We start from the raw sequence: 13,678 nt of genomic DNA on the forward strand, positions 1-13,678 counted from the left end.
AAGGAAGGGCCAGTTCATCAGGACTCACAGCACTAACCTACTCTTTGTGCTGTTGTTATTGTTGATACTAGTGTTGCTGTTGCTTGGATTGCTGTTATTTTTGATGTTATTATCTTTATTGTTCTTTTAATTGTTGATGTTGTGGTTATTGTACACATTGTTGTTTTCATTGTTGATGTTGCTGTTCAAGTACATATTCCTGTGCCATTCTTTGGGTGTTGTGTGTTTTTTCCCAGGGAGCTCAGGCACAAAAGCATCCCCGCTGCAGCTATGTCTGTGCAGAGCCGTCTTCTCAGGCTCCAGGGGAGCACCAGGAAAAAGCTCCCTCTCAGATTTCCCTTGGAACATGGCTCAGGGGATGCCCAAAGGGAAAGGTGCCACAACCCCAGTGCGGGGCAGCCCTGACGCTCTCAGAGTGCCTGAGAAAACAAGTCCCCGCAGTGCCCAGGCCACAGGCAAAGGGCAGCTCTTGGGTGTCAGGGACACGGGGCTGTGAGATGCAGAGCTGAGTGCCCCAGCCCCTGGGTGAGCACAGGGCCCATCAGGGCTGGGACACGCTCAGGGATGGCAGGAAGGGGGCACGTCCAGTCTCCCCACAGGAGCTGCTGCAGAAATTGCCTCCTGCCAGGAACGGCCCCATGCTGGGGACCACCATAGAGGCTGCTCTGTCCCTCTGCAGCCTCACAGACAGGGACCACGTCACCAAGGCAGGTCCTCCTGCTCCATGGGGGCTCTGGGCTTTCCTGCGCAGGGCCCATTTGCTCTGCTGGAACTGTGTGACACTCAAGTCCTGGGGCTGCCAACAGCCTTTCCCAGCCTTTCCCTATCCCTATTGCTAGCCCCTCGGGAATGAGCTGGCCCCGTTCTTGCTGAACTCGTTCAGCCCTCTCTTCAGCTTCCCACAACGAAGCTGCTGTGGTTCTTCGGCCTCTGTGCATGTCTCTTGATTATGGAGACAGGCCAAGAGGGCAGCCTGACATCCTCGAAGAGCCACATTGTCCTGAGAAGGGGAAGGATGTTCTCTCCTTCCAGCAGCCTGGAACACAGGAATAAGGAGGTGGGGAAAGGAGACAGAGGAGAGGATGAGGGCAGCTTTGGCCCAAAGCGCGCTCTCTTGAGATACCCCAGGGCAAGGAAATGACTCTACGCTCTGCAAAGCCCCAGCCCCAGCTGTGCTTCAGCTTTGAGCGCATTTTGTGCACACTGAGGCCTTGTGCTAGTTTGCCCATGAGCCAGGCCACAAAATGTGCTATGGGAAAGAGGATGGGCTCTGCCCCCATCGCCTGCAGCCCCTGCCCTGGCCTGCTGGCTCCAGGCTCCCTGCTCTTGCAGGCCTGGGCTCCAACCTGGGGTTCTATTTCCTTCCCGGTTAAGAGCTTCCCATCCACAAAGCCATTGTGTGGCACCAGCCCACACAGCATAGGAGCATACCTTGCTCCATTCTGTGTAGCTAAAACTACTGCTCTTAACTCTCCTACTTGTGCACTGCCTTCACCTTCTTCTATTACTTCTTCACCAGTGGTAATATTTAATGCAACAGCCTTTTATAGCTATTTACCATTTACCCTTTTTGGTGAAGCATCTCTAAACCACATGTTTCTGTTGGTGTTCCATCGATGAGGGGTGGTATGTTCAAAATTGGTGAAGGTTTAAGAGCCTGTCGCAATGCTAATGGGTCTGTTTTTACAGGCATCTGCAATTTGGAAACTTTAGTTTGCCCTTCAGTTAGCTGCATATTTTCTGCAACTCCTGTTAGGTAGGCATAGCATTTTGTGGTAGTGGGGTTTTGTGCCATTCCTTCTGGGGCAGCAGTCCCCTTTAGGATTGCTTCTAGTAAATGAAACGATCCTCTAGTTTGCACGGGTTGTCCTTGATGTATTTTCTCAACCTGTTTAACTGCTCAGACTAAGGATAAAAGTCCTTTTTCTCCGATTCAGAATGTTGTAGTTCCCTTTCTTTAAATGCAGTCAAGCTAAACAATAAATATCTTTTTGTTCCATCAGGGCCAGCCTGTAAATAAGCTACTGTAAGTTACAGTGAATAACTTACTGTTACTAACTTACAGTAACTTACTGTAAGTAGCATGTTCAGTGAAACGCCATTCAGCTGTAAGAGGGTCGTGGGGTTGTTCTGGTCCCAGTGACTGAAATGTTTCTAATTCTCCAGTCGGAGTTTTGGCTGACTCCTTGTGTTCTAATTTCCACTTCCAAGGTTTGTCTTTCCTTAAGAGTGAATATAATGGACGAGCAGTGATAGAAAATCCAGGTAGGTGCTTTCTCCAATATCCCAAAGTTCCCATCAATCCTTGTAATTCTTTCCTTGAGCGAGGCATTTGCAGCTCTTCAATTTTTCTTAAGGTATCTGCACGAATCCCTGCACTGCCAGCTATCCACCAAGTCCCTAGGAATTTTATCTCTTTGCTTGGTCCCTGGCATTCCTCAGGTGGTACCTCAATGTCAGCTTCAAGTAGGATTTGCCATACTGCTGTGGCTACTTTCCCAACCTTTTTGGGAAAATCACCCCCTATTAGGATGTCATCTATGTACTGGCATATGCATTGGCATATGTATATGCATTATAAAATATAAATGGTCACATACTGCTCTACCAGGACCAATAACTGAAGGAAATGTTATGGCAGACAAATTGATGATGGCAGCAGTACTGCCGCTTAGTTTTGAACAAGCCCAATTATCTCACCACTTCTTTCATCAAAATGCCTCTTCCTTACGTAAACAATTTGCTCTGTGCGGAGAACAAGCCACAGATATTGTTCGTGCATGCCCTGATTGTCAATGTATTACACCAGTATCATCGTACACAGGAGTGAGTCCTTGAGGTTTACGAGCTAACGAATTGTGGCAGAGTGATGCCACACATATATCAACATTTGGCCGACTGTGTTATGTGCATGTTAGTGTGGATACCTTCCCAGGGTTTCTGGTAGCCACTGCACATACTGCAGAAAAGGCACGCCATGTGAAATGCCTCTGGTTAAGATGTTTTGCCACTATGGGCATTCCAAAAGCAATTAAAACTGATACTGGTCCTGCTTATGTTTCACAAACAATTTCTGTCTTCCTACAAGACTGGGGTATACAACACGTTACAGGTATATTGCATTCCCCCACTGGACAAGCCATTACTGAACGTGTCCATGGGACTCTCAAGGCTATGTTAAAAAAAACAAAGAAGAGGAAACCTTATGCACAGTGTTATCCCACAGGAACAGTTAGACAAAGCATTATATGTCCTTAATTTTTTGAATCCTTCTGATCTTCAGTTACTTACACCAGCAGCTGACTGACAATTCAAGATGGTCCCTGCAGTTGTGCCTCCACCAAAGGGATGGTATAAAGAATTTGGAGAACCACCAGAGAGAGGTTCCATAGAACTAATAACATGGGGAAGGGGATATGTGTGTGTTCTCCTTCCCACAGGTGCTTGCTGGTTACCAGCAAAAGATGTAAAGTCTCATTGACAACAGAGCAGTCACAGCCACAGGAGAATTCCAGCCAAGTCCAGGAGTCAAAAACCATTGAGCCATCGGAGTGAATCATGAATCATTTGTAAACATTTGGTGCAGCAGGGAATAGATGTAGTGATGTTTGGAATTCTATGCTTTTATGTATATTGATCTTAACCTATATAATTAAGAGTTTATATTCCTATGTACTTTGATCTTCACCTATATTCTAAATAAGTTTATAACTTATATTCGTTCAATTTATTCCTCAATGACCTGGATGAAGGGACGGAGCCCTCCCTCAGGAAGTTTGCTGATGATACCAAACTGGGAAGAGTAGCTGATACCCCAGAGGGCTGCGCTTCCATCCAGAGGGACCTGAACAGACTGGACAACTGGGCAGTGAAAAACCTCATGCAATTCAACAAGGCCAAGTGCAAGGTCCTGCACCTGGGGAGGAATAACCCCAGACACCAGTACAGGCTGGGGACTGACCTTCTGGAGAGCAGCCCTGCAGAGAGGGACCTGGGCATCATGGTGGAGAACAAGTTGACCATGAGGCAGCAGGGTGCACTCGTGGCCAAGAATGCCAATGGGATCCTGGGGTGCATTAAGAAGAGCATCTCCAGCAGGTCCAGAGAGGTGATCCTGCCTCTCTACTCAGCCCTGCTGAGGCCACATCTGAAGTATTGTGTCCAGTTCTGGGTTCCACAGCACAAGAGGGACATGGAGCTGCTGGAGAGAGTCCAGCGCAGGGCTACAAGGATGATGATCAGGAGCCTGGAACATCTGTCCTATGCGGAGAGATTGAGAGCGCTGGACCTGTTCAGCCTGGAGAAGAGAAGGCTGAGAGGGGATCTGATCAGTGTCTATAAGCACCTCAAGGGAGGGAGTGAGGAAGATGGTCCTGGCCTCTTTTCCCTGGTGGCCACCGACAGAACTAGAGGTAATGGTCACAAACTGAAGCACCAAAAGTTCCACAGGAACTTAAGGAAAAAATTCTTAACAGTAAGGGTGGCAGAGCACTGCAACAGGCTGCCCAGAGAGATTGTGGAGTCTCCTTCTCTGGAGATCTTCAAAACCTGCATGGACGCAGTCCTGTGCCACGTGCTCTAGATGACCCTGCATGTGCAGGGACTAGATGACCTCTAGAGGTCCCTTCCAACCTTCAACATTCTGTGATTCTATGATTCTATGTAAGGGTAAAGCTGAGGAGTGGGAGAGGCTTTGCTGACTGCTGCGAGGGGTAGCAAGGGGTCAGGTTATTGGCTGCAGCCTGCTGCAGAGAGCGCGTGCCCAACTCCTCTAAGAGGGGGACCCCAATCTCTTCACAACCTGCGTTTTCTACTCCTTGGTTTGCCAAAGAAAAGACACGACACACAGTGAAGAGACAGGATCGTTTCTTTAATGAGGCCTGTGTGCAGAGCAGCCTGGCATCAGGACGTGGCCGAGCGCCAGCAGCAAAGACTGACACCTTGCAGAGGGCAGCGCCGCCTCTCCCACGCTCTCCTCAGGCGGTTGCACAGGCCTTCCTGGGTGCCCGTGGATGCAGCCCCCTTCCCTGCAGCTCTCAGGATCAGCATGGTTTGGGTGGCCAGGGAACAGATGGATGGGCTGCTGTCCTCCTGCAGGCCTTTCAGGGCTGAGGGGGGAAGCACGAGCTCACATGAAGCCCTCATATCCCCGCTGGCCCCAGGCCTCTCCTCCTAACACCACCAGTCCCACCCAGCTCTTGCCACAGCCAGGATGGAGCCAGGGGCTCTAATGGATTAGCTGGCTAATCCAGCTGCCCAGGAATGTGCCCAAGGTGCCTGAAATCTCTCTCTACTCTCCCCACACCACCCCTGCTCTGCTCCTCTCGGGCAGCAGAGCCCTCTTCACCTATGCAGGGATGGGAGCTCCTTGGCCAGGGTCTCTCTTTGTCCCCCCAGCCCCGTGTGACCCCCCGCTTGCCCTCACTCACTCTCACAGATGACCTCCACTGTCTCCTTGCTCTGCTCCAGGGTGTGCTGCCCAGCATGCCCTAGGCACACACACAGTGCCCCATAAATCCTGCTCCTCAAAGCTGTTCCCCCCAGTCCTGCCCACCTGGCCAGGCACCCACCTCCCCTCGGGCAGGGCTCACCCCAGTCCCCTTTCCCCAGTGTAACCCGCAGGGCTCCTGCTGCGAGGGACTCCCACCAGCCCCACCGCTGCAGGCAGAGATGGCTGAGGGTGGCACGGAGCCTCCAGGCGCCCAGGCGCTGCCTCAGGCACGCGGGGCTGCAGCAGTCACAGGGCTGCTTTTGCTGCCAGCGCAGCAGCCGGGGCTGAGGCCGAGCTGTCCCAGAACAGACATGGAGCCCAGGGCTCGGGGCTCACCCAGAAACCGCACGGCCGCCTCACGCAGGGACTCCTGGCTGCTCTCCAGGTAGGACAGGCTCTGGCGCAGGTATTCGTCCGCCCTCCTCCTGCCCCTGCTCCCGGCCAGCTGGGGAGAGCACAAGGCTCAGCACACAACATCCTCTCGCCGTCCTTCCCCAGGAGCAGCCGGCCTCCCCCTGCCACCACACTCAGGACCCCCTGCAGAGGCTGGGCAGCGCCGAGCCAGCATTGGAGGCAGCAGAGGGACAGCTGCTGCCCAGGCGCGCTGAGGGGCCCTCCTGCTGCAAGGCCCTGCTGGGCCAGGGGCAGCTTCAGCATCCCAGGGCTCAGCAAAGGCAAAGGAGCCTGCAGAAGAGCCCGCGAGTGCTGCTCCTGCACCCGGAGCCGCCAGCCACACACACTGGGCACAGAGGAGGAAAGAGCTGCTCCGGGCTGGGGCTGCGGCCTGGGGACTGTCCTTACCAGGCACTTGCTGATCAGCCAAGTCTGCTGGCTCTGAGCCAAGCGCCTCAGCTCCTTCCACTTGAGGAGCTTGGCGGCACCAAGGAGGGCTTCCTGAGCAGCCTGCACATGGAAGAAACGGGGAGATGCCACCGCAGCCCATGGGACAAGAGCCTGTGTCCCCCCACCACCCTCCTCTTGACAAGGCTCAGGGCATTTGCTGGCCCTTCATGGCAAGGGGCAGCAGCAGGGCACTGAATCTGCTTTGGGGTCCTTGGCCCCCCTCGCTGAGCAGAAACATGGAGCAAGCACCACCTGAGCCACTCTGTCCTGAACAGGCAGCACAGCAGAGACCCCCAAGAGCTGCTGAGCTGCAGCCAAGGCCAGCAGGAGGCTGAAGGGCTGCAGCCCCAGGCAGGACTCAGCCAGGACTACCTCCCATGGCTATTCCCAACGTGGCTACTCGGCTCCCCAGCATGTCCCATTGCTCAGCCATACCTCGACCACACTGGGGCTCTCATCCTGAAGATGGAAGAGCAGTGGCAGCGTGCTCCTGTGCACTTGCTGCTTCATCTGCTCCTTTGCGGTGCCCGCTGCTGTCTCCACGAGCTTGCTGAAGAGCTGCATGGAGAGCTTTCGTGTGTGCTCGCGCTCCTGGTGGCAAGGAAGAGAGAACTGCTCAGCCCTGGCACCGCACGTGGCAGCTTCCTTCACAGGCTGCATTGGTGCAACGCAGCCCTGCAGCCCAGGACAGCATGGGCAGCACAGGACAGTATCCCAAGGGCCCTGGGCAGAAAGGGTCCTGGCAGCCTCCCACACAGCAGCCAGCCCCACGGTTCTGCCCCCTGCCTTACATCCTCAAAGAGTGGCAGGAGTTTCTCAGCCAGCTCTGGAGCCATGTCTGTGAGTGTTGGTCTCTCCAGGACACGGACCACATGGCTGAGCACAAGAAGGGCCTGGCTGCTCATGTCCCTGTCCTCATCCTGCAAGTGTCTCATGACCAGAGGCATCAGGACATGCATTTTTCTGACCTGTATGTGGGAAATACAAGTTCAGTTAAAAAAAAAAAAAGAAAAGAAAAGAAAAGAAAAGAAAAGAAAAGAAAAGAAAAGAAAAGAAAAAAAGAAAAAAAAAGACTACCCTGGCACCTTATTAGACAGCAGCTTCCCTCAGTCTTACACCCTATCAAACAAAGCTTGCTAGGTGCTGGGCTGAGATCTGCAGTCCCCTCAGCTCCCGAGGCCCAGCAAAGTCCAAGCTAGTCTGTTCCCTAGCACCCAGCGCCCAGCTCACACAGCTTCCCCCCTGTGATGCCCTGCTCACCATCTCCTGTCTGCTGCACAGCACGAGGAGGCTTCTGAGTCCCAGCTTATGCATTACCCTGCTGTGACTCTTCAGGGACACCACAGAGATTCCCAGGAAGACATCTTCATCCGCCTGAAGGTCACTGCAGGCCAGCAGCTGCAATGCACAGCACAAAGAAGGTGGCAATGGCCGCAGCACTGCCTGTGTCGGACACCACTGGATCCCAGATGTAGCTCAGGGCAAGGGCAGCGGGCTCAGAGGAAGGCTGGCCCAAAGGCAGCAGTGACTGCAGGGAGCCCCTGGGACCTCCCTCCCTGCCTGGGGCCTCAGGGCACAGCGCAGGGCACAGCTTTGGCCTGCTCCTCCCCTCCCTGCACCAGCCTCCTGTCCTCATGCTTTGGAGGAGCCCTTCAACAGAGACGCGACACAAAAGAGACATCAAATACACGTGGGGACAAGAAGGAGCCCACTGCAGAGGGCTGAAGGCTGAGGGGACTCATGGCAGAACACCCACTGCTCCACTTGTGCTCGTTGCCCTCCATCCCGCAGCTGGGGCTAGCAGACAGCACTGGAGCTAGAAGCACCCCAGAAGGGCAGTGCCCACATGAGGCTCACCTCCAACAGGAAAGCCATGGCAGGGATCTCTGTGCAGGGCTCCTCGCCCAAGAGCAGCACTGCCAGCTGTTGGAACAGCAGAAGGCGCAGCGCTCTTGGGCTCTTCCTCATCTCTCTGGCGGAGGGAAGAAGGCTCTGTGAGGCCTGAGCAACCCAGGCAAAGCTCTCCTGAGACTGCACCCTCACTTCCTCCCATCACATCCCTTGGGCCACCATGCACAGAACAAAGCCACCTTTGCGTGCAGAACTGGGCACCCCTGTGGCTCTGAGAGTCACCCTGTGCGCAGGGGCGAAAAGCTGCAGCAGAGCGGGGAGACAGGGGCTCTCACCTGGCCAGCAAACCCACTCCCTGGTGATGGGTCTCAGCGTGCAGGAGCATGTCCCAGCCACCCTTCCTTGCCATTGCCAGCACCACGTTCTCGTAGCCGGCACGGCACAGCAGTGCTTTCATGGTCTGCACTGCAAGCCTGTGTGCAGAGAAAACACTCGCTCACACTCGCACCCCTGGCCCTGCCTGCAGCCCTGCCTGCAAGGGACGGCCGGGATGTGATGGAGCACCTCACGGGACTGCTGCACGTGGACTCCTCCCTTCTGCATCTCCCCCACAGGGCGTCCGACTGCTCCTGCTCCAGCGCTGCCAGGAAAGAGCTCTGGAAGAGGAGCGCTAGCAGCAGCTGGGGGAAGAACGCCTCTAGCACGTGCAGGCAGTGGGGCTGGTGGAGGATCTCCTGGAGCACACGCGTTGCCTGCAGAAAAAGCCCAGAGACAGCCCTTGCTGCTGACATGTCCCTCCCGTGCTGCTGGAGCTCGGTGGTGAGGCTCCTAGCAGTGCCCTGCACCTTGGCAGAAGCAGGAGGGGCTGCCTGGCCTGCCTGGCCAGAGCAGAGCCATGGCAGCTCCTGGGGCTCGGCGCCTGGGTGCCACAAAGCCACCACAAGCCTTCCTGGGCAGTGAGGACATGCCCCTGGAGGGCCACATGTAGCCTGGAAGCTACCCTGGTTCCCCTGACTTGGCCCTGATGACGTTTCTGCTGCCTGGAACCCTAACGTGGCCCTGGCCCCTAGTCCTGTCCCCAGAGCAGGTTGAGTACGTGCTGCACGAGGCAGGGCCATGCAGAGGCAGAGGGAGACAGCCAGCTGCTCAGGCCAGCTCCGTGTGTCTGGGTGTGCAGAGGGCCCCAAGCAGGCCCAGCAGCTCAGCAAGCTGGCGCTGGCCAGGGCCCTGCCAGCTGTAGCCCCCCCTCCCGTGCTGCGCCCGTGCGTCCCGGGGAGCCCCGGCTTGGGGCTGCATGGAGAAGGGCAGCGGGAGCCCTGCCTCTCGCCCGCAGGGACAAGGGCAGCCCGAGGGGAGAGCGGGGCTTCCTCCACAAACTTACGGCCAGGGAAGAGACAGGTGAGGCCATTTCCTCAGGCAGCCGCCAGTCCTCCAGCGCAACGAGCAGCTCCGGCAGCACCCGCTCCGCGGCGCCAGGCCTGGACACCAGCACCTTCCACATGGCCCCGGCGGCGCTGCAGGCCCAGAGCACTTTGTCAGCGGCTGCCGCGGCTGCAGCCCCGTGACCTGCGAGGCCGCAGCCCTGTCCCTGCCCACTGCCCCTGGCCAGCACAGACCTGTCACATGAGGGGCAGCAGCTCAGCAGGCTGGCAACCACCTTGTCTGGGCATGTGCTGCTCAGCAGGAGAAGAGCTCTGTCCAGGCTGAGCCGTGCAGATGCATCTCGCACGGCCAGGATGTTTTCCCACATGTTCTTCACGAGCCTTGGCGCCTGCAGACCACATGGCAAAGTGTGAGGCTGCTGCCACACTGCAGCCCTTTGCCCAGCTCCCGCGGAGAAGGTCTGCCCTTGCCACCACTCTGGGCTGGCCACAGAGGCAGTTGGGTGCCTGGTACACGAGCACTCAGGGGAAAAACAAGCCCCCAAAGGGCCTGAACCCTGGCCGTGCCACCCGCAGGCTACTCACATGCTCCAAAAGGCACGCGTCGTCCATGACGAGCTCGTCCAGCATGTGAGCAGCTGCCTGCGTGTCGTAGCTGCTGCAGGCTCTCATGCCCCTGATGGCTACTAGGATGGCCTCTGCCTTCTCATCTGGCTGGAGGTGTTTCCCAAAAATCTAGGGCACAAAAGAAGGCAGCCCCGAGAGAGATGTCACAGCCAGGCTCCCAACTGTGTTGCCTGGCTGAGCAGCGCGTGGCCCTGAAGAGCGACATCGGGCAGCGAGTCCCTCCGAGCCAGGAGCTGGGGCTCTGCTGGTTTGGGTGATGGTGCTGGGATGGGCCTGGGTGCTTGGGGTTAAGGTCCCCACCCACTGCTCCTGCAGGGAAGCAGGACTTGCAGGATGCAGGAAGGAAGCCCCTGGCTAGTCCTGGCCTAAGGAAAGTGCAAGCCCTCTCCTCAGCCCCACCTGGCAGCCACCTCTCTCTGCGTCCACGTTGCAGGCTGACCCCACAGCTGGAAGTCCCAGCCAGGGAGGTGCTCCTTACCCTGCTCATTTCCCTGGTGTCCCTGGACCGGGAAAGCCTCAAGGTGCCTGCAGTTTCCCACTCCTCTCGGAGCTCTTGCTGCCAGGCACTCTCCTGTGACGGCTCCCTGCCTGCACAGGAAGGGAAACACAGGGCATTCGGCATGAAGGTTGCACAGCTGGACACGGCCCACGGAAGGCATCAGTGACAAATAGCCCCTGGCAGGCAAAAAGGCCCTAGAAGGAAAGAGTGGGCAGCAGGACGCCCAGGGAGGTGCTGGGCCTATTGCAAGGGGTGGGCAAGGGGAATTGCTTGCAACCACACAGAAATTCTTACTCTCTCCCTGCAGGAGGAACTCATAGAGGTGCCACAGGGCCTCCGCAGCCTCGTCACTGCTCCCCTCATCCTTGCAGGCACCGCACAGGGTGAGATGTCCCACCAGCTGCCCCAGGACTGGCACGCTCTTCTCCAAGAAGCTGCCACAGCTGGCACCGCCTACTTGGAAGCATTCGCGCACCTGGGGGAGGGAGGCAGTGCTGACACGAGGCCAGAGGGGCAGCGCTCAGGATCAAAGCCCTGGGCCCACGCTCCTTGCAGGCTTGGATCCGGCTGAGCCAGAGCCTTGGTGGCTTCCCTTGGAGGCAGCCTGGAGCTACAGGATACGGCTGCACACTGACAAGGGACAGGCAGTGCCTGCAGCTTGCCTGCACCATAGGCTCCTTACCGACACCAAAGAAGAGCTGGTCAGGAGATCCCCCAGCTTCACAAGGCGTCCCACAGCCCTCTCGTGCACAGCTGCTTGCCGGCACTCAGCGTAGGGCAGTAGGAGCTGCAAGGAGAAAAGCTGCTGCTCTGTCCTGTGTCCCAGAAAATGCCTGGCAGCTTTGTGCCTTGGAGCACCGGCAGAGCCCGGAGAGGGGATCTTGCATCCAGAGTCCTTTGTGACTGTGGGGCAAATCTCCCAGACGGGCCTGATGTGACAGCAGGAGCCCATGGGGGTTGTAATGAGTGCAGGAGCAGGTTGAGGAGGAGGGGATGTTGGCTGTAGCCAAGGGACACTGGGCTCGCACAGGAGAACTGTGGGGATCCCCAGTCCCATGCGGGAGCTTGTCCCTTCTCAACACTGGGCTCTCTCCAGTGGCTGCTGGACAACTCCCCCCTGTCCCACCACAGGGCCCTGGAGCTGACAACTCTGCTCCTGGCAAATAGCAGACCTGCAGGATGGTCTTCATGTCCATGATGCTGGAGGAAGGACTGCCAAGCATCAAGGTCTTCAGCATGCTGTCCATGGCATCCAGCAGCTGCAAGGGGGACAGAGGGTTGAGGCACTTCTTCCCCATTGCCCCACAGCTGTCAGAGAGGGCTTTGAATTCCTCCTGTGCCAGGGGCACATGTAGAGTAGTGCTGAGGGCAGGAGAGCCCTAAAGCCAGGGGAGCTGCTGCTGCACAGGGCGCAGCCTGGTGACATTGCCCATGGCCCTGTCCAGGGCAAGGGGGAGAGGGCATGGGCGAGGGAGAGGCAAGCTGGGAGCCTGCCCTGAGCCTCACTTAAGCAGCCAGTACCCACCTGGGAGTAAAGAGCAGGATCCAGATGCTCCCTTGGAGGCAGGGAGAAGACGCTGGAGAAGCAGGCTTCCAGCAGGCTCTCCAGCTCGCTCTCCAGAAGCAGCCCAGCTTTGCTGCAAGCACAGAGAGGGGCCTTTCAGTCCCTGGGGCTGAAGCAGCCAGCAACACCCTTCTGTCCTGGGAAGGTGGATGCACCCAGGGCTTGGGAGGCCCATGAGCGATAGCCACGCCAGGTGGGGAGGGAGCCCCATAGAGAGTCACCTCTTCTCACCGGCATGCTGTGCAGGGACAGAGGACACAGCTGGCAGGTGGGGCCCAATGACCTCCCCACCTCCCACCTCACCCCTGGGGAAAGGCCCGCACCCACAGGAGAGCTCCAGGGCCCTCTCTGCTCTCCCGGCTCCAACCCTCTTGGTGTCACCAGATACCAATGGGAGGCTCCCTCAGGACGAGGGAAGGCTCCCTGCCAGGACTGGGGCCCTCTGGGATATCTGCTGGGGAGGCTGTGGCCAAGCCAGGCTCTGGGGCAGCTACCTCATGGCACTGATGCTGAGCATGACTTGCTGCCGCACTGCTGTGCCCAGGTGGTTCCTGGGCTCCTCTTGCAGCAGCACCTGGACAGCACAAGCAGAAAGGGTTGTGGGGAGCTGCCAGGGCCCCACAAGTGGCTGTGCCCACCAGCCAGCAGCCCACACCTCCCCGCACTCTTCTGCCTGCAGAACTGGGCCGGTGCCCTCCCGAGCAGGCCTCTGGGAGTCCCATGTGCCCTCACCTCCAGCGCCTCTGCCAGCTGGGATTTGCACTGCCAGAGCTCCTGGCGCAGCAGCAGAGCAGGCAGGCTAGGCGAGCAGGACGCTGTGCAGAGGGTGCAGATGCAGGCCAGAAACTGCAGCTTCTCGGCCTCTTCCTGCTGCCAGGAGCAGAGGGACAAAGAGAGAGCGTAAGAGGGGCAGGCGCACGGCCAACAGCACCAGCGCATGGCAGGGGCTGCAGCGACACGGGGGCGCCTGCGAGGGAGCAGCCCCCAGCGCCAGCGGCCACGTGGGGCCATCTGAGCGTGGAGCGCCCCGAGGGAGCCTGCAGGAGACACCGGTGCAGCCCCGAGCGGGATGGCGACACTCACCTTCCCTCCACGCCTGAGAAAGGCGCGCATGTGCTCCACGGCTTCCTCTGCCTCCTCTCCGGGCAGATCCGCACCAGGAGCTGATGGGGAAAGAGAGCGGGCAGAGCTGCAGGGCTGGCGCGGAGAGGGCAGGAGGCAGCGGAGCGCTCGGCCCCAGTGCACGCTGCTGCCAGCCGCACAGCGAGAGCTCGTGGCCCCCGGCGCGGCCCAGCGCTGCCCCCGCACTCACCCGACGGCTCCTCCTCGGGCGTACGGCTCGAGTGGGGCTCCAGGTCGCACACGCTCGCTGCAACCGCCCCATCCTCCTCCTCCTCAGCAGCCACTGAGCGGTGGCTGGG

The 13,678-nt window shown here is 57.9% G+C and overlaps 1 pseudogene; it reads right to left on the minus strand.

Moving 5' to 3' along the window:
* Positions 1-5,042: 5,042 nt before the first annotated feature.
* LOC148595548 (maestro heat-like repeat-containing protein family member 7) lies at positions 5,043-8,642 on the minus strand (annotated as a pseudogene).
* Positions 8,643-13,678: the final 5,036 nt, after the last annotated feature.

This window comes from Tinamus guttatus, unplaced genomic scaffold, assembly GCF_059628265.1.
Source record: "Tinamus guttatus ecotype Peru unplaced genomic scaffold, ASM5962826v1 Tinamus_guttatus_pri_ptg000087l, whole genome shotgun sequence".
NCBI classification, from domain to species: Eukaryota; Metazoa; Chordata; class Aves; order Tinamiformes; family Tinamidae; genus Tinamus; species Tinamus guttatus.